Below are 20,820 nucleotides of genomic sequence, written 5' to 3' on the forward strand. Positions count from 1 at the left end.
GTTATTTTTGTGCTTAAGATGGGCTAGTATCTGCTATACATGCAATTCCTGAAAGAAAAAAATTAAGCATTTCACAATGGATGAAGATTTAATACTTAATTAAGTAACTAATCAAGATTCCTTCAGTTAGAATCATGCACTCTTTCATGGAGAAGCATTTTTATAGGGGAATGAAATTTGGGTTGACTGAACACTGTGAATTGTGTTGGAGCTCCGGAGTCCTTCAGAGCCTTCAGGGCATCCAGACACTTCTGTGTGTCTCTGGGAATATCTGTGGCCTTACCAAAGACAAAGACTCAATTTCCTCCCACCCAACCTTCCACAATAGCATTCTGTGAGGCACAATTTTTGCTATGTGGGTACTTACACTGGTATCTTCATTTCATTTGTGCTCTATATTGTATGGAGATGATCATCTCCCATATTGATATAGTCTTACCCTGTGGTTACATTTAACATGGAGTGGTACCCAAGAGAATTAGGCCCAGAGAGAAGTCACATTTCCTCAGGAAACCTCTGATAAATGGCTGAATGAAATTGTAACCTGTCTGTGCCTTTATTTGTAGATGTACATATGTAGCCTGGTCCATGCTGTGATAATGAACACTGATGGATGAATCAAATATTTTCTTCTGCTAGCAAAGGTGAGTAAGATGCCATCCCTCCTTGTCATCCCAGATTAATTCTCTGCAAACGCACATGAGTTGTCTGATACCTGAGAGGTGTTCAATGTTTCACTCTAAATCAGGATCATATCAAGTGTATTGTACAACATGCAACAGGCTCCAAAACTTCCTGGGATAATCAAGGCACCTAAGGCAGGCTGAATTATCACAGTAGAGGTACCCCATCTTTTCCTGAGTTCCCTCTCTGCCACACTTCATAGTCTCATTTTCATCAAGGGGAAGAGATTGTCACCAATCCGTGTGCTCATGACCAAGTTTGGCCAGCACATCCATCTGAGTGTTCTAAAGAGTCAACAGAGAATGTAGGGTATTAGTAAGAGATTTGTAGGATCTTTTAAGAGACCCAGAGAGCTTCAGACCTCAGGCTAAAGACCTGCAGCCTAGTCCCAAGCCAAAGATTATTATGGCTCCAGAATGAATGAATATTTCACAGCTCCTTTCAAAGCACTCTATAATTCCTCTCCTAGAAAGCTGTGCTTTAGCATCTGCCAACTTAAGAGTCGAGGGGATTCTGTCTTCCCCAAACTTGCATCTCCTGTGCAAACACACTGCTGTTCTGTCTGCCAAGTCAGTATAGTGCCTAACAATGACCATTTCAAGGGACAATTCTTTTCAGCTCGGGAAGCTGTTAGCCAAACAGAAGGTTTACAAGCTAAAAAGACATAATAACAAATGAGCAGGTATTCACCAAAGCAGAATTATTGGCCTCAAAATTGAAGCATGCTGCTGTCACAACCTGTAAACAGTAATGGCTGAATCTACCCTGAGATTTGCAATGTATTGTATTTACTATTGGAAAAGAAAGATAACTTCAAAGTATTAAGTTAGAAAAGTTACTTCTTCAAAGTGACACCCTGGTGTTGATAAGTGTTCTCCACCTATGACAAAAATTGTGTTTATTCAGCTTACCGGTCAAAATTAATATTGTTCTCAGACCTACAGGATCAGTGAAGCTTATGGAGAGGAAAACAAACAAACAAAAAAAATACCCAGTATCCTTCTGCTTCATAAATTATAAACAACAACAACCTGATAATAAAAACTGTGTGATCAGGGTCGTCTTCATGTTGGCAGTTTCAGAATGACAATAGATAGAGCCAAGAAGACAGTAGAGTTTGATTTTCATAAAGTAGGCTGGCCCTCCAGGGCTAAGAATAGCAGAAAAAAAATGAAAAATAATGTGTAGTTTTGCTGGTAAACTAAGCATGACAAGGAAATAGTATAGGATGAATGCAACCTCAAAATGTTACATCTATCTATATACCTATCTTAATGCATCATTTTCTTCTATAAAGGAGAAGGTCCTTGCCAGCCTCTGTCTGACAGACTAGGTATTGAATTCCTACAATTTTGAAGACCGCTTCTTTCATACTCAGAATTTCCTCTGCAATGTAATACATAGTTTTAATGATAGATTAAGTCATTGTACAGAAACGTCTCACTATTTGACAGTATTTGATTTGTTGAGGTTTTCTTTCAGTTATGGCAACTCAAATTTCTTTTACACAATTGGGATTCATTTGTTAAAGGTGTCCAGCAAAATCACAATTGTTTCATTTGACAGATACTAGCATACTGTGAAAATGAAGGTGCTAGTGAATGTCCCTTAAAATATGAGCTCCATTACTTTTGCAGTGTGCAGATTAAGGTTCTACCTATATTGCTTCTTGGGGTTAACTGTGAGGTCATCCTCCAACAGCATTCTTTGCTTTTCCCCCTATCTGTAGTGAACTTAGAGCCTATACCTATATCTTTCATATGATACTCTCTTATTTCCACAGCAGGACACATCTGCAGTGTGCAGATTCCTTGCACACTAGCAAAACACAGCACTTTCCCCAAAAGTCTGCTTTTTCCTCCATGTTTGCTTATGCCTATGGATAACAGAGAGGAAAGGGGTTACAGAGGAACAGAAAACAGAGAATCTGGGATAATGGTGGCAGAGATTTTATGCTGAAGACTACTCAGCACTGGTACTTTTAAAACAATAGGGCTGTGTAAGGAATTGGGTTTGATCTCATGCCCAGGATTTAAATTCTAGGCTCCAAGGAGACAGTGTGAATCAGTGTGTTTACTTCTGGGAGATGAGCATATAAGTTTAAGATGTAAAGATGATGATGATGATGATGGCTTTGTTCCAGAGGATATATTCTTAGCTCTCTCTTAATTCAAATATGAAACTCGCTTTGACTTCATTTGCATGAATAAGAGCATGAGAGACATTTACAATAGGAGCAGTAATTTGCATCTAAGCATATGGATGCTCATATTCATAACTTATGTGACTTTTATGGCTGATGGTTTCTTAAATAAACAGTGCTAGCATCTAGCTACTGTCTGAAATTTTTAATTTTATATTTCTTAATATGTCTAGGTATTCTGGCTATAGAGAAAACCCTGAAAATCTTTCAATATCTAAGTATTCCAGCACACACTAAATATTCTAGGAATAAAAAGAAGACCAGATTTACAAAATATACTTTGTGGTTCACTGTCCCTCAGCCCCCACACTGTTTTTAAAACAAAGCCCAGTAAAGTGATATGCTACTGATATACACACTCAAGGAATGCAAAGGTGAACATTTCTGTCACTTCTGCCACAATGCATCCTGAACAAGCACAGGATGGGTCCCCAAGGCTGACCACTGTTGTTCTTTCCTAGAATCTTTGCCATCTTCCTTGCTGCTTTCTGTCTTATGATGTAAAACTTCATCACCTCCCTTTATGTCTCTCTCATGCCCATGATGTCATGATACTAAGTTCTGGTAATGCAGCTAAAATAAAATTATCATATTTTGTGTATTCATGTCATTTATTTACCAAAGTGTGTTCATACAAGCATGAAAATATATCTTTTCTTCCCACTGACTCAATTAATCTCTTCATTTCACATTATCAAAGTTCTATTTCTTGCAAGTTTTGAGCATAACAAAGACGGAGAAAAAAACAACAACAAAAACCCAACCCAAGATATTTAAAGCTTCTGAAATACTCCTAAAAATTTACTCCAACTAGAATAGAAATTTGGGCAGTTATAGCATATTTCAGTACACTTATATAGACTGCTCACTCCCTTAAACACTTGTCAGACCTGGGCATCTCACTGTCATCACTTCTTCTTTATTCCTTTATATTTACCATCAGAAATACCATGAATAATGCAAACAACAAGGTCATCTCACTGAAAATGCTGAGTTATTTAAAGTCTACTGCAGTAATCCTCTTCTTCCAGAAAGAAGATTTTGTCATTATTAGTGTCAACGATAGGTCCCCTGAATATAAGACTTCATCAATGTCAATTAAACTCTATGACCTTCAGTAAAAGAGTAGAGTCAAAGTTAATTCAAATGCTAAAAAATATAATTCCTTTCATCATTTAAACACTAGTTTTATTTAAAATTAATTTTTTCATATGATAAAAGTAATGATCAATAATATCAGAAAATTCTCTGATGAATTAAAGTACTAGACTTTGAATAACTGTAAATTATTTGTTGTCATTTTCCAGATTAACAAAGATTAACTGCAGGTACCTGTCTAATTAACCTCTAAATGATTATTTGAATGCATTATAGTAAAATGTTTGACAAAACTATAATTCTTTATTGCAATAATTAAATGTTTTTTCAGAACTAAAAATAATTTATGCTTTTATGAGCAATGCTATTTAAGTCATACCAAATTTCAGGCACTTTGTACAAGACTTTGCTATAATTTCAGACATAAACCAGGTTTATGAAAACTGTCTTGGTTTTGGTACTTTCTTCATAGTAGCTAGTATGGGGCTGTGTTTTGGATTTGTGCTGTGGAAACTGTTTATAGTTCAGGGCTTTTTTAGTTCCTGCTGAGCAGGGCTTGCACAGCATCAAGGCCTTTTCTGCTCCTCACCCCACCAACACTGGGAGTGCACAAGAAGTTGGGAGGGGACACAGCCAGGACAGCTGATCCCAATGACCAAAGGGATATCCCACACCACGTGGTGTCATGCTCAGTATGTAAAGCAGGCAAAGAAGAAGGAAGAGGAGGATATTCAGAGTGATAACTTCTAGGCAAGAATGAGTTAATGAATGATAGATTTGAGATGAGGATGTTTGTCAGCCTAGATTTGGAAGACAATTCCTACAACCAAGATAATAGTTGTTATTTCACAACTAATTTTAATACGCCTGCATTAATTTTGGTTTTGTTTATTTTTTTCCTAAACTGTCTTTACATTTTTCTCTGTCCTTTTAAAATTGTTTAGAAGCCTTTATTTCATATAAAATTCTTCCACCTGGTTTGAAATTTCCAACTTAGATTTAGCTATTCTCCAAGGAAGAGGAAGGTGATATTTTTGAAATGCCCAAGCTATGAAGTAAGAAATTATCTGAGGAAGAAGTTAGATTCAGATATACTGATTTCTTAAAACCTATTTCCAGAAAAAACGAGAAGGAAAAATAACTGAAGCTATCTATCTATATCTATATCATCTATATCTATATCATCTATATCATCATCTTATCTATATCTATATCTGTATCTAATCTCTCTATATATAGATATAGGTATAGATAGATACAGATATAGCTAAATAGATATATGGATATGTATATATATATTTTAAGTTCTCATCATTTCTTCATAAGATAAGATGTGAATGCTATTTTAATCATGACAAAATATTGTTCACTGTTATATTTTCCTTGTGCTCCTTCCTCATATACTGACATTTCAGCCTACCATCTCTCTGTTTCTGTTTCTGTTTCTATATAAAACTTTACATGACATTTAAAAACACAGCATAGATAACAGCTGTAACTGCAACTTACACCATAAAAACAAGGCAGCAGAACCTACCACATGGAAGTGCACAAATTCTTTTTGTGAAAAAATCTGAAGTGCATATCTAATGACCAAAAGCAGGACAAAACCTGTGCTACCGTTATTTCCAGAAAGGGCAAAAGTAGCAGTTAGAAAGAGGCACTGAATGACTGAAGCAAGAAAGCTGCTGAAATGAACCCTGCTTATCAGCACAGGATCTGACAATAACACAGGTCACTATTGGGCCTGTTTACAAAGACCTGCCATTAAGTGAATACAAGGCTTTTGATCATTTAATTTGAACAATTAGGATTAATGTGCACATGCATAAACTCTGAAGCTCACATGTAGGAAAGATTTGCTTTGGGATTAAACATTTCCCAGACCTGTAGGAAAGAATGCTGTGCTCTGTACAGCTATAATAGGTTTCTGAAAGCTTGGCCAACCACGGGAAAGTGGTTGTTAAATTTGTTAAAATAAGGATTTATTGACCAATAATGCAGATGTCTACCTCTTATCTGGCCACCTCAGGCTTTCCTTTATGCTCACTCAAAAGAAAGTAGTATTCCTATAGAGTAATTCTTCTGAGTGTGGATGTCTAAAATAAAGCAAATGACTCATTCCCCAAAAATACGTATTTTGTTCTTCTTTCACAAAGGAACCCAAAGGTATCTAGGAGACAAATCTCTACGTGTTTCTATCATTCTAAATGTCTAAACTAGGTGAGATGACATCATCACCTTGTCTGTCTGGCTAGGTGAAAACTGCTATGGCTCTGGTATTATTAGCACCTACAAGAAGGAATAAACAATTTATGTCTCAGTTAATGAAAGGATATATTTAAAGAGGAGAGAGTTGAGTTTAGATCATGTTCCAAAATTGTGAAAAATGTAAGATATCCTGGGTTTAGGATCTATTCCCAGGATGCAGCCTGAAAAATTAAAGGTTGGATGACAGCAATGCTCCTTGGCTAGGAATACTATGAAGTACATGGAAAATTATTGCCATAATCATATAGAAGCTTGATAGCAGCATCACAAGAAGAGAAAAATTCAGAGATAACTCTGAATTTTTAGACAGACATAAGCATCAAGTTTCCTTTCTTTTCTATTATTTTCCCTTCCCTATTCATCCTTTCCTTACATTTTTCTGGATTTTTTATTTATGTATTTCTATTTGCTTTCAGCTTAATTTAATTCACAGCAGGAAATGCTTGGGATAAGCAGCTGAATCCTACGGTCATCCATTCCTTTGAACTGTTAGTCACTGCTGTTGTTTGAAATGACAATCCCCAAATATTTGTTTCCAGGGCTGCCTGAAGTGTTCTGTGTCTTTAACAGCTTGCAGAGGATAACTTGAGTGATGGGCCAGCTCTCCTGTACACCCTCTTGGACAATTAAGATCCATTGAAGTGATATTTACTGGCAAAATTACTCTGAATTGATAAGCATGTTAATTCTTACAGCCAGTTCTGAGAATCACAGAATGCTAAGGTGTTGGAATGGACCTTAGGGATCATGTAGTCCCAAACCCCCTGCCATGGGCAGGGACACCTCCCTCTGGACCAGACTGCTCAAAGCCTTATCCAGACCATTCACTGTGAGACACTGGTCACAGGTATTTGCCCAGGGTATGTTCCTTCTAGACATTGTGCAGTTCTGTTGCCATGACACACAGCGAGATACAGGCAGAGGCTAGCCAGCTCTTGCTGTGTCCTCTATCATATTTCTGCAAATTAACCCTTAGACATATATATCTGACATGTTTCTACCAAGCAGATTTTGCAGTTTTGGCAGAAGATTTTTGAAGTGGCAGCTTCAGCCAAAACTAGCCTTTGATTGCCAGCTGACTAAATGACATTAGAAGGGCAGAAGAGAAGTAGGTGCTACCTAAGGCAGAGAAGAATCCTTCTCTTGGAAGAGTTTTTGCTGTGCAGCACCACTTTTGAGCTCAAGAAACAAGCTCTGGCTAGCTGGAAAGGAAAGCACTGTCCTCCTAGAATTATCCTGCAGAATTACAAGTGGGAGAAAATCCCAACATTTTCCTGGACATTAGAGCAGGGCTCATTCCAGAGCTGAAAAAAATCTGTTTTCAAAGTTTGGAGTAAGAACACCTATAGTTGCTGTGTTTAAATATATATATCTCTATGTATACAAAGTATTCTTAGAGTGGGAACTCCAAGGGCTGGAGCACCAAGACGGCATTTTGACAGGTTGGGGTAAAAGGAACCTAATTTCCTTCTGCTGAGGACTTCATTGTCCAGCTGAAAGGACCTGAGACATTGGAGACTGCTGACAAACTACTGCTCCAAGAATGGTATGTCTTCCTATACAGAAGCACAGTGAGAAGTGGTCAGTGTGCCTGACAAACAAAGTGACCCATGGGCTGGTGAAAACAAACACAACCTGGCTGCATGAGAGCATTTAAACACAGGTGACAGCCACTCACTGCTGACACACCCAGACTCATGTGGTAAGCAGCACATGGATACCACTCCTGGTGGAAACATTTTAAACCCATATTAAACATAATAGAGCAGTTTAAGTTGTATTAAACTGTCAATCATTTCAACACCATTCAATTTTTTAAGGCAGAAGAAATGAGAGAGGAAAAACAGAGAAGTAGAAGCAATTGCTTCTAAATATTTTAATAACTTTTATTTCTTTTAAGGACAACATGAGCTCAAGAAGAGAAAGATCTGTTACTCAAACTATAAGTTTCCATTTACAGGAGCATAACAAAGAACAATGAAAAAATCTGTAAAGACAGCAATTTTTAATACTCCATTGCATAGACAAATAGTGGTTGGTATTCTTGTCATAAGCATTTTATTTATTTTACTGTTTCTAGTGTTCAATAAAGGACAAAGACAATATGCCTTACAAAACATAAAAAAACTTCTACATGAGCCCTTTTAGTGTGACAGTTAAGCTACACAGACAGACATTCTTTTATTCAGATTTTTTTTTCTTCCCCCCTACAACTTTGCCACAAGAATATATGTATCTTTATTACAGGACATGTGAGATACAGGCAGAAGATTCATCTAATCAAGTGGCTGAAAATGAATTGACTGAACACTAGAAACCACTACTTTTTTAAGAAAGGAGAATTATGCTGCCAAAGTCATTTGTCATTTTACTCTTGCTACAAATGTTTGGGGGGTTAACAGTCTTTAGTTTAAACGTATTCACATTACATTTTTAGTTTTAATTTCCTGAATGTTCTCTGGTAATGAGATTACCCTATTGCATGTTTTCTAGGCAGATATCTTGTCTGCTACCTAGCAAATCCTATTATTTCTTGCTTTTCATCCAAGACATATTACTGTGTTTATTGCCTTAGCAAGAGAATGGCAATTCAGATTCTGAAATTGATAGGTGTGTGCACAGGTAGTATTGCAGACTTTGCCCTCTGCTCTATGTCATAGTAAGCTTACTTTTCTTATGGGATGGGAAGGAAATGACTGTAAACATCATGGGCTTTTTCCCCCTCTTCTTTAAACTTCAAGGTTAGGATTCTCAAATAAACGTTAGACTGGAGTATGGATAGAGTGCTTAAAAAATAGTATTACGTTTTTACAGCAGTCTTTGAGAGAGGTTTTGAAAAACAGTAATATAATTCTACTGAGATCATGGAAGTTTTACTTGCTATGAAGCCATATTTTTGTTCTTGCCAAAGGACAGTCCTTTCCAGGCTATGGCCCACACTGGTTGATATCTGATTTAACCACATTGATAACTTGAGAGTGAACATTCAGTGTAGTTCAGGAATGTGGATGCAGCTGCATTTTATGTCAAATTAACCATTGTACATGGCATAGATTTTATGCTGGCTTCATTCCAGTTGTGAGACAATGAGTGATACCTTCTCCAGAATCAAGCTAGAGCTAAGATTCTGGACAATACCTGATTCTGCATAAAGTGTATAAGTTGAAGTAAATTCTTTTTTCTTTCTTTTCTTTTCTTTTTCTTTTTTTTTTTTTGGTGTTAGTTTTTCTGTACTGTTGATCCCATAGTCAGTTTATACCAGATCACCCTTTAGCAGCCCATAAATTCAGTTTATATATTCTGTAGCAGGAATCTAACATTATTTCATCACAGACTCAGAAACACACTTCTAAGAGCAGTAAGAAAAGGAGAGACTGATTCCTTCTTTCCTCTGCAGAATGGTAATGTATATTAGTTTAATTATTTACCAGAGGAGCTTTGCAATAATTCCACTGGAAGGCAAATTCTATCCTTTATCTGATAAGCAATAATTAATATTGTCAAGCAAATGAGTATATTCAGAGCCAATAAAAATCTCAGCCACCAGTATGAGGATGTTGTTTTCTCAGAGTTCCCAAAGTTGATTACCAGCCTTCATCAGACAAAAAAAAAAAAGGTTGCTCATATTAATTTAGTTGGCTGGAATGCAGAAGTCTAACAACCTTGCAATGAGAGACTGGATTTATTGATTCATCCTGAATACTTCTTCTGGAGCAAAAGTCCTCTATATACGTCTTCAACAGTCAGTCCAGGCATGAAAAACCAGTAAAATATTTCTGTCTTCTGTGTTTTTGGCATAGCATAACTGAACCTGGTGTTCGCTAGAATAGGCAGTAATTTTAATATGCTTTATATAGTAGTATCTTTATATGTCTGCGTGTGTTACAGCAGATATATGGTGCACTCTGTTTGCTTGCATATCTTGAGCATGCATAGGTCTCAAGTTTATTACAAACATTAGGGTATTGTGCAAGTTGCTGCTTTTAATACCTTCTAAATACAAGTTAATATACAATAATGCTGCATTTATATACTGTTTTTTTTCCTGAGAATGTCAAATCAAATTGAAAAGTCTAGGTAATAAAAATTGTTCCTCTCTTTTCATACACAGGAAAAATGTTATGGGATAGACCAAATGACCCAGTCTCAAACGATATTCTTTATGCTTAAAGCGCTTCATGGCATAAGCCCAGCATAGCTAATAGATGACCTGCAGTTCCAAGATAAAGATCTCAGTCATAAACTTTCTCCTCCACTGCAGTAGAACCTTCTACCATAAAGATATAGCTCACCTGTATAAGACAAGACATTCAGCGGGTAGGTGGTTCAAAACCATGAAATAGTTTCTCCTAAGAATAAGGGCCATCATAAACCTCAATGTCTTCTGTAACTGTAAGAAACCTTTTTCTTCATTTGCCTTGAACACCCTTTAGCAGCATTTCCACTGGAGGGAAAAAAAAAGACCCCAATCAAAAATATATTTCAAAATACTGAACTCATACTTCTCAAGGAAAGAAAGGTAGAAAAAGAATGCAGTACACATGGCAACCACAAACCTAATTGCTAATGGACCTTTAAAGAACTTGGATCCTTTGGGAATATAATTTGCCCTAAACCAAAGGACAAAGTCATGACTGCAAAGTTTTGGTTTCAAAATTCACTGGAGTGACTATTTCAGGATGTTTATATATTGTCACAGGGATTCAGTAGGAATTAAATGTACCTCTTGAGTCCCTCCAAAGGGATCAGCTCTGGATCTACTATATTTCCCAGAAGCTGAGCACTATACATGAGCTGATTAGTGACATCTAGCCTCAAAGACACAGGGCGGGGTGGCTCTAGAGTGACAAAAGTGAAATTATTAGTCTTTACTTCCAGTATTACATTGATTCCAAGAAGGTGAAAACCCAAATTCAGGAAGATATTTAAATTGGTACTTCACATCTAGATTTCCACCCTAGTGAGATGGAAAGTTAGGAGCCAAATAAGAACTAGTCTTGCAGCATTTGAGCCTCAGACACAGTCAGCAAAAAGTGGTTGTATTTTAGCTGGTCATTACTTTCCCCTGATAAACTGTTAATGCCAATGCAGTTTCTCCTAGTCCCCTTCAGTACAAAGTCAAATGTATTTGTTTTATCTGCTGCTGCAACTAACTTCTGACCTCACTCTTATATGCATGTTTTATTTTGCACACTGAGTAGTTCCACTGATCTGCATCAGCATTTCAGAGATAAGATATGGCCTGAGAAACAAAACTACCCTCAAATTTATCATATTTTCTTTCTTTCCTTAAATAATTCAAGTGATATAACTTTTTAGATTAGGGATAGTTCCATGAATGCACACACATAAAATCATGGCACTTTTCCAATGAGGAAGAGAAGAACACAAAGGTGAGAATGAAGTCCCACTGTGAATATGAATGACCATGCATTTTCTTAACAGCTGATTCATCAGAGGAACAATCATACTTCATCAGATGACACTAACAGACACTGCAATTTTGAGAATCTACTTCGCTAAATCAATGTCTTAGCAACACCATGATGAAGCTGCTTTTGTTTGTTTGTTTGTTTGTTCAGGTTGTTTAGGGTTTTTTTTTCTGTTGTTTTTGATGGAGTTTTTTTGAGTTTTCTTTTTCTTTAGTAAATGTGATCATGTCCGTCTTAGAGCTTGTATTAATTCAGGGAAAAAATAAATACATACTTTCTTTTTTAAAGAAAAATAAACCCACATCCCAAACTGATTCAGCTACCCCAGAACTTCTGTCCTCCCTCAAACAGGTAGTTTCCTGAAAAACATACATAGCAAAATACTTTAAAATTTATTGTACACCAAGTTGAAGTAAGTCAACCATTATATGCTCAAAATCTAATTAAAATATTTTCATATGTCTTAAACATGTTTATTTCATTATATGGCTCATTTTATTGTGGGTCACTCCAACTTTGTTAGTGGTCTCTCTCAGCACTGACATAATCTTAACAAATATTTTTTCCTGATAGAAAATTTCTCCAATGACAAGAAAGAAAAAAAAGGGCTGCTCCAAAAAGAAAAAAAAAAAAAAAAACAAAAAAAAAAAAAAACAAAAAAAAAAACCAAACACATACTCATGAATGCAATATTATGGTTTGATATTATGCTGGTTTTGCAATAATTAATTTTTGGTGAAGAGGGGAAAAAAATCAGCCATGCAAGTAATTCTCTGTGAAGAGCTGCTAGCAGCTTCCTCTGTGCTTGGCAGAACCAATAGCTGGTTAGTTCTGAGAACTGGCACATTGGAGCTGAGATTCTTCTGCAAGCCATGGTGAGGACTACAATACAACAAACTCTTTCCTGTAATTCATTAAGTGCATGGGGGTATGCAGTGCTCACTCGCAGCCCATGAGAAAAAGGCACTCGTGCTGTGATCTGGTGGCTTGAACAGAGAAAGAGAGAACTCTTGCTTTTGGAGGTAGAAGAAGAAGACCCTTGTTTATATACTAGAACAGCTCATCCTTAAAAACTGCACCCCAGAAAGGCCTGTGAAAAGCAGTTGTGGGAAGAGTGCAAGCAATGGGAGGAACTTCACACTGAGAGCAGGTTACAGGCGGACTATTAGCCATGAAAATTGAAACCATGTTGGAAAAGTTCACAGAGAACTGTTTCCTATAGGAAGACCCCATGGCATAGCAAAAGAAATTCCTATCCTTAAGCGAATTGAAGAAAAATCTTCAGTAGCAAACACTAAAAATCCCATATTTTGTCTCCCTGAGCTGTCAATGGGAAGGAAAGAAGGTCTGGGGAGGGGGGTGGAAAGGTATTCTAAAGGCTTATTTTAGTACTCATTATCTTATTTTAATTATTTTAATAAATTTTTCCCTTATACCTTTTAAAGTTTTGAACCTGTTTTGCCCTTAAATTGTTTTCTCCTAATCTTTACCTCACCCCATGAGTATTCTTTTCCCTTTCTCTGCTTAACTATAGCCAAAGAGGGTGAATAAATTATTTTCATAGATGCACTGATGTTTGGCCAGCATCAACCCATCACAGGTATCCATAGCACTGAGTTCTTTATTGTGTTTTTGTCAAAAAGAGGCCATTTGTCCATTCATAGAGATGCTGCAAGATTAACAATGCCGTGTCTTTTTCTGTATTTATCTGACACATCCCCTTGTTCTTACCCCAGCTAATTGCTAGTGCCTTTCAGGGTGATATATCACTGCTACTCCTGAAAGCTTTTTTACTTTTTAACACAACATTTTTTGTTACATGAAGCCAAATACAGGATTGTTTATCAAGGCAAAGGTATTCCAGATCACTGACTTGGAGGAATGCTGTATTATACTCTTAAATATTATACTCTCAAAAATTATTATCCTCTTAAAAATATTATACTCTTCAAAATTATTCCTCTGTGTTTATTTTTGTTTCGTCATCCCAAAATGATGATGACTGATGCTATTTTGGGACCTCTCTCCATAATTTTTCAAAAGTATTGGGATTCCTTGATTTTCTAGTCAACTGGAAGCTGGAAAATTTTGTCCCAGTTTTTGAAAAGGATAAGAAGACCCTGCTAATTACAGGCCTGTAAGTCTCACTTCAGTGCCTGGTAAAATTATGGAGAAAGTTTTTCTGGAAATTACAAGAAGTTATGATAAACAGCTAAGAGGTAACACAAACATGTGTCATTTCCAGCACAGGTTGATGTCCTGCTTAACCAACTTAATTCCTTTTATGATGAGGACACCCACCTAGCTGACCAAGAAAAGCTGGTAGATGGGGTGGTCTGGGATTTTAGCAAGGTTTGGATACTGTCTCCCACAGTATACTTCTGGGAAAAATGTGTCATGTACTAGTCCATAGACAAATTCATAATAGATTGAGTGAACAATTGGCTGTCAGATTATGTTCAAAGGATTATAGTAAGTGGGGTTACATCAGGCTGGCTCCCAGTGGGCTTCCCCGGGGCTCAATTTTAGGGACAGTGCTCTTTAATGTTTTTACAAATGATCTGGATGCAGGAGTCAAGTGTACAGGAAGCAAGTTTGCTGATGATACTGAACTAGGAAGAGCTGTGAACTTCCCAAAAGTAGGGAGGCCTTAGAGACACCTTTATAGACTCAAGAGTTGGGCAATCACCAACCATATGAAATTTAAGAGCAAGTGCCAGATTCTACACCTTGGATGGAATAATCAGGTTTATATGTACAAACTGGGTGACAACAGGCTGAAAAGCTGCCTCATGAAAAGGGACCTGAGGGTCCTGGCTGATGGAAAGTTGAACATGAGTCAGCAGTGCCCTGGCAGCCAGGAGAGGCAAGCCTGTCCTGGGGTGTATCAGGGACAGCATCACCAGTCAGGCAAGGGAGGGGATTGTCCCCTCTGCTCTGCACTGGGGCAGCTTCACCTCGAGTGCTGGGGCAGTTTTGGGTGCCACAGTATAAGGAGAACATCAATCATCAAAGCATGTCCAGAAAAGCACAACTGAGATGATGAAAAGTCTTGAGGGCAAGACTTAGGAGAAGCGACTGAGGTCACTTGGCTTGATAAGCTTGGAGAAATGAAAACTGAGGTGTGACCCCACCATAGTCTACAACTTTCTCAAGCGGCAGCGTAGGGGATGCTGATCTCCTCTGTTGGGTGACTGACAATAAGACATGAGGAGAGGAAATGAAGTACATCAAGGGAAGTTTGGATTGGACATTAGATAAAGGTTTTTCACTGGGACGGTCAATGGTCTCTGGAACAGGCTCCCAGCAGAATGATCATGGCCCCAAGTCTGTTAGAGTTCAGAGTGTCTGGATGATGTTCTTAGCCATGCGGTATAGTGTTAGGTAGACTTGTAAGGAGTAGAAAATTGGATTTTATGATCCCTTTCAAACTGAGATAGTCTGTGATTCTATGATCTGTGCAAATCTCTGAATCATTACTTGCTGATACAATAAAATTATGGCAGGTTATGTGCAAACTTGAACCAGGGAATATTTTTTTCTGTTAAACACCTTATACTGAATTACCAACACAATCTTTTTTTTTTTTTCTATTATGTTTTGCCTAGTTTACAATTTTAAAGTATTTCTCTAAATGCTTGAAAATTAATTCAAAATAAGGGAACCATTAGTGTTTGCAACACTAATTGATGCAGTTAGTTTTCTTTTTCCCTGGGCCCTATCTCTGCCTGCATGGCTGTTCTTCTCATTCCCAGGCCCAGTATTACATAAAAATAAACCTTTTATTAAAAAATAAAATCAGGTTTCTAACAGTTATGTTCAGGGAAAGAAAAAAATTGAAAATACACTTGCACAGTTATTCTATAAAACAGATTTTTTAAAAAAGGTAACAAAGAATATTATGCTTGACACTAGTGTGTTTGGTTGTTGGTTTGTTGTTGTGTTGGTTTTTTTTTGGGGGGGGGGAGGAGCAGGGAGGAGGGTGTGTGGGGGGAGTCTGAGCTTCTGAGTGACTCAATATTTCCAGTTAAGAAACTATGACTGCTCTGAAGACACAGCTTCTGTCTTGCCTTATTGCAACATATAGTTTAAATCATTTTTACCAGTTTTGTTTCACATAGTTGCAAATGATTCAGCTTTATCCTTCTGAATTCAGACTATTTTCAGTCTTACACAATACTCTCATTTTTTGATTGTTTTTCCAATCAGCAAAGTTGTTTGACAAAAATATCTTCCCTTGCCTTTATGACACATAAAATGATGGAACATTTCTGTACCTTATCTTGATTCAGTCACCTCAAACATTAATAAGAGCAATGTAAATGAATTTCTGTCATTGCCTTTTTATTTTTCCTAAAAAACCATAAGGGATTGAGTGCATCTTGACTGTTCCTTTTGCTCTATAATAATATTACTTTCACCTATCTAGACTGTTTTAGATGTAAATTCTTGTTTATAATAAATAGTGGAGGAAATAGTAAAAAATACCTAGTACATTTCAGAGGAGTTATTTTATGATGAGTTTTAGAGCAAAAACAGTATTTCACCAGAGCTTTACACCATATTTGTTTAAAATGTCCTTGCTCTATTCATACTAAGTTCATGCAAGCTTTTATATAGTTAAAAAATTATTTTTCATTAATATAAAGTTGAAATTTACATTTACATGAAAATATAATTTTATGTTTTAATTTCCCATTAAGAAATACCTAAAACTGGTTCAGTATTTTCATTTAAATTCAGATTCTGATTTTTCTATTTCTTAATGAAAAGAAAAATCATAACTACTTCTGATGTGTCACTGGTATGTAGCACATGGATTGAAATAAGCTTTGCATTAAATTTCCATAAAGTAAAAAAGAAGTCAGTCAAGGACCTAGACCTGCAAATATCATCAGAGTTTGAAGGATTAAATCCCTATCTTGGTTTGCTGTTTGAGCTCAAAATTTAATGGAAATTTTCAGATTTTAAAAATGTGCTCAGTGAAGTATATAAGGTATAATTAAAAAGGAGATATTTGTGAATGGCAGGACCCAAAGTTCTGTCACTGGCCTAATTTTTTGGTTTTTTTTTAAATAAAACCTGATGTTAATATGCTGACTGTAGCTTTGACTTATCCAAAGGTCAGTTTAGCATCAGTAACTAACTATGTACAATGTAACTTGCCTTTGCAAAGTCAAAGTTAGGCTTGGGACGGCTGACCAGTTTACCATGTGCAGTTTTCCCTCCAAGGACATGCTACAAACATGTTGGTTTTTTTTCTAGCTATTCAGCTTCTGAGTTCCCAGAGTAGACACCAGAGCACTTTATAGTAAACAAACAGATGCCCTGGTTTTCCTTAAATTCAGGCTTGCATAGGACAGCAGTGCTAATTCAAGCCAGTTTGCACAATGTTCAGCCAGGACTGACAAACGTAACCATACCACACCCAGCAATCCCCATCTGATATTGAGAGACTGCATTGTCTAAATTCAGTGATCTCTGCTTCCATAACAATTCTCCTCCTACCTCTTCTTTATCTGTGTTGTGGTTTAGCCTCACCATGCTGCTGCTCAGCTGCTCCTTTCCTCTATTTTGATGGCATGGGGAGGTGACTGGGAAGAAAAAGGTAAAAACTCATGAGTTGAGAGATGGTAATCCTCATAATTGGAAAAATTAAAATATAATAATTATTATTGTAATGAAAAGGAGAGAGAGAGAGAAGAATAAACCACAAGAAAATCGAGTCACATACAATGCAATTACTGACCATCTACTGATGGATGTCCAGCCTGTCCAGCAGGGATTGATGGCTCCTGGCCAGTTTCCCCCCAGTTTTTATTCTGAATATGATGTTCTGGGGTATGAAATGTCCTTTTGGCCAGTTTCAGTCAGCTGTCCTGTCTATGCTCCCCCCAGATTGTTGAAAACTCCTTGACTTAGGGTAAGCACTGCTCAGCCACCACTAAAGCCTCAATGTGTTATTAATGCTATTCTTGTACAAAATCCAAAACACATAACTCCACCAACTACTGGGAAGGAAACAACTCTATCCTACCTAAATCCAGGAGAATGTCAAGTTTTTGGTGAGCCTCATCTGGCAGTTTGGTCTTGGCGTAGGGCTCAGAAAACAGGCAGGTTTCAGATTCACAATTTGCTAGAATTTAGAGACTGTTTGATGTTACAGTTTGAAAGTGACATAACATTGAGTAACATAGAAATACTGTCACAAACAGTGCAATAATATCAACAACAGGTATTTCTGAAGTGTTCTGTAACCTGTGCATGCAGATCTCTGACACCACCATTAACACTGATGTCAACAGAAATGTTTCTTTGTGGGCTTCTAAAGGTTTTCTACTACTTCTTTCCAAAGCCCTCTCCAAACCGCCTCAGCCTCAGCTGCATACAGCTTAATTTTTCTCTTTACTAGTATATTATTCTTTCCATCATTCTATTTCCCTTGCCTTTATTTCCAAATAAAACCCAAACAAACAAACCAACCAACCAACCCAAAATAAACCAAAAACCCCCAAATCTCCACAAACAACCAAAACTACCCACTTAGTACAAAGAATGCATAATTTTTTTGTCATTTACATATTTTCTCTTCCAAGCTGTCTTAAAAGGTAAGCAGGTTCTTACTGATTTTATTGACTGTTTTCTTCTCTTTTTTTAATGGTGAATGGAAGTAATGTGATATTTATTGATATTTATTGCTATTACTCTATTCATTCAACTGATGTTGACTTCTTAATTGTTCTTGAAAATTTATTTTATTGCTCAGGGATATGACATCTAAAATAGAAGCAGGTGACAAGTATCTTCTGATGCAGTATGTTGAAATGTACTGTTAGTTTATGTAGATTTCTTCTTGTTCAATTATAGGAATAAAAGTAAATTATGTTTACCTTACCTGCAGAGTTTAAGATTAGACTAAACAAGACTCAGTGTTCTAAAGATGGCTTTCTCATAGCGTAAGCTTTTATTTAACTTAAATTTGAATTTTATTTTTGCCTCTCTGAAAACTCATCATATCATATTTATAGCCACTTTCCTACTGAGAACAGCAGTCTAGGTCAATCATAATATTATATTAAAGCACGATGTCAAGTAGCTGAGTTTCTTTTAAGCCATCTCTATTATCTTTGAAAGAGGCATAGAACACAGAATTCACAGAACTATAAAGAATCAAGTTGGACATACTCAATGCAAAATGTAAAAATACATATTCAAATGCAAAGTGTATTTCTCACAGACAAGTCCTCTAGGACAACTGAAATGGAATGATTTCATATCTTAAACATATTTTTATTATGACTTAATCAGAGCAATTTGATTTCATAGTTACTGAAGCAGAGCTCTTTGCAAAACTGCAACTACTATTCAATTATTTTTTGTCCCTCTGCATGACATTTTTCCATTTTCATCCAGCTTTTGACACAGGTCACTTAAAATCAATTGCAAAAAATTTTTTGAGAGCCATGTTACAGACATTCATAAGCTCATTTCCAACTTTTCCATTATTTTTCTATATTTTAGATTGGTTTAAAGTCAAATGCGTTTATGTATTTTATTGAGTCAAGAGTTCGGTGGGAGTAGCTTGGGAAATAGAAGGCACATTGAGAGCAAAGAATTATTCATTGTGATACTTGTAGTGAATGCAGCTAGGAATATTAATACTGGTGTTTTGTTTTCTTGGTTTCTTTTTTAAAGGAGAAAAATTAAATAACTGAGCAGTTTGCTGAATGGCAAATTAAGGTGTCATAGACCTCAAAATGTTGGAGGTGTACCCCCAGAGCTGTTACCACACCTTTAGAAATAGTATGTAAGAAATGAAAACCACCTTTCACTTCCGAGGCATTGCAAATTTCAACTTGGAGTTAATGATTACAATTTATCTATAAACACTTTATAAATATATGTTTGTTATTGACTACTCAAAGCATGATAATGTCTAGAATGGCACACCAGGAACACATCCTCCCAAAACCAGAAAAAAGGACAGCCAATGCCACAAACAACTCACTATTTAATAAAACTGCTGAGGTTGCTGGCAGCTCCTGAGCCAAAGCAGAGCTAGTACTCTGCTCTAGGAAAATGGAAAACAATTACTTGCCCCAGATACATTTTAAATATATTTTTTCAGATCCTGATATTAGTCAGAAACTGCAGAAAACCCTAGTGCCTAATTTGTTTCCAATAACTGAGTGGTTTATGACAACCAAAGGCAGCTTTTGAAAGTAAGGAAGAGGAAAAGTGTTTACAGAATCACTGCACGTCACAGTCTCTTGAAAATGAAGTGCATTACAGCAGACATAAAAGAGCATGCTGTAGTGAGACAAGCTGTAATGAGTTCAATGTGTTAGTATGCAAGTTATGAAAGATTTCTCGTCTTTAATACAACATTTTTCATTATCATTAGTCCTTGAGGTGCATGCCAACCTTTCACTGGTGAATATAAATGATGGAAAGCCTCTAGGAAAGAAGGAATCACAGCTTTTTCCCTCTTGTTTTGAATTGTTGCACTACACAGTTTTGCACACATATCAAAGGCACAGATAAGCAGATTCCTGATATCACAAGCTGTAATCCTTAAGAATTTTTGTCTGAAAATGAAAGTAATGCAAAATCAAATTTATTTCCGCAAGAGCTACAGTAACATCTTCATAAATAAATGGATTTATGAAAGAAACATCTATGTAATTAAAGACTGTGGTTTAAGGGTTAATGCAAAGAAAAGTACTAATTGCAGATCTTATAAATCAAGAGGAAAATCAGAAAAATGGGTTCTATTTTCTCAGAAGCAGACATTTTGGTTAATATGTTCAACTAAAAATAATGTTAGCAACAGAAAAGAAGAAATGTGACAGAGCATTTCTAAATCACCAGTGGCTCTATGCTGTTTGTCAACACTGTTCTGGCATTTTTGAAAAAGCAGCTCATAAGGGTAAAACTATGGCCTTAAAAAACTTCACTGTGTCCAAGCACAGACCTAGCAGCCAAGCATCCAATTCCATTTACAAATATGCAACTCCGGTGGAAGGATGGTTTTGTGACAAATAAACCCTTCCTTTGAGCAAGTGATGAAGTTATCTGCAATCTTCCTAACTCAGAATTTTCCTTACACACACTGGAGTGATATTGCATTTG

The 20,820-nt window shown here is 36.6% G+C and overlaps 1 long non-coding RNA gene across 1 annotated transcript in view; it reads left to right on the plus strand.

Moving 5' to 3' along the window:
* The window catches only part of LOC143694143 (uncharacterized), a 232,992-nt gene that overhangs the window by 109,015 nt on the left and 103,157 nt on the right, over positions 1-20,820 (plus strand). The window contains exon 3 of the long non-coding RNA XR_013182417.1: positions 567-644. This is a non-coding gene — a long non-coding RNA (uncharacterized LOC143694143). The remainder of the gene's footprint in view (positions 1-566; positions 645-20,820) is intronic.

The sequence above is a fragment of the Agelaius phoeniceus genome, chromosome 1 (assembly GCF_051311805.1).
Source record: "Agelaius phoeniceus isolate bAgePho1 chromosome 1, bAgePho1.hap1, whole genome shotgun sequence".
NCBI classification, from domain to species: domain Eukaryota; kingdom Metazoa; phylum Chordata; class Aves; order Passeriformes; family Icteridae; genus Agelaius; species Agelaius phoeniceus.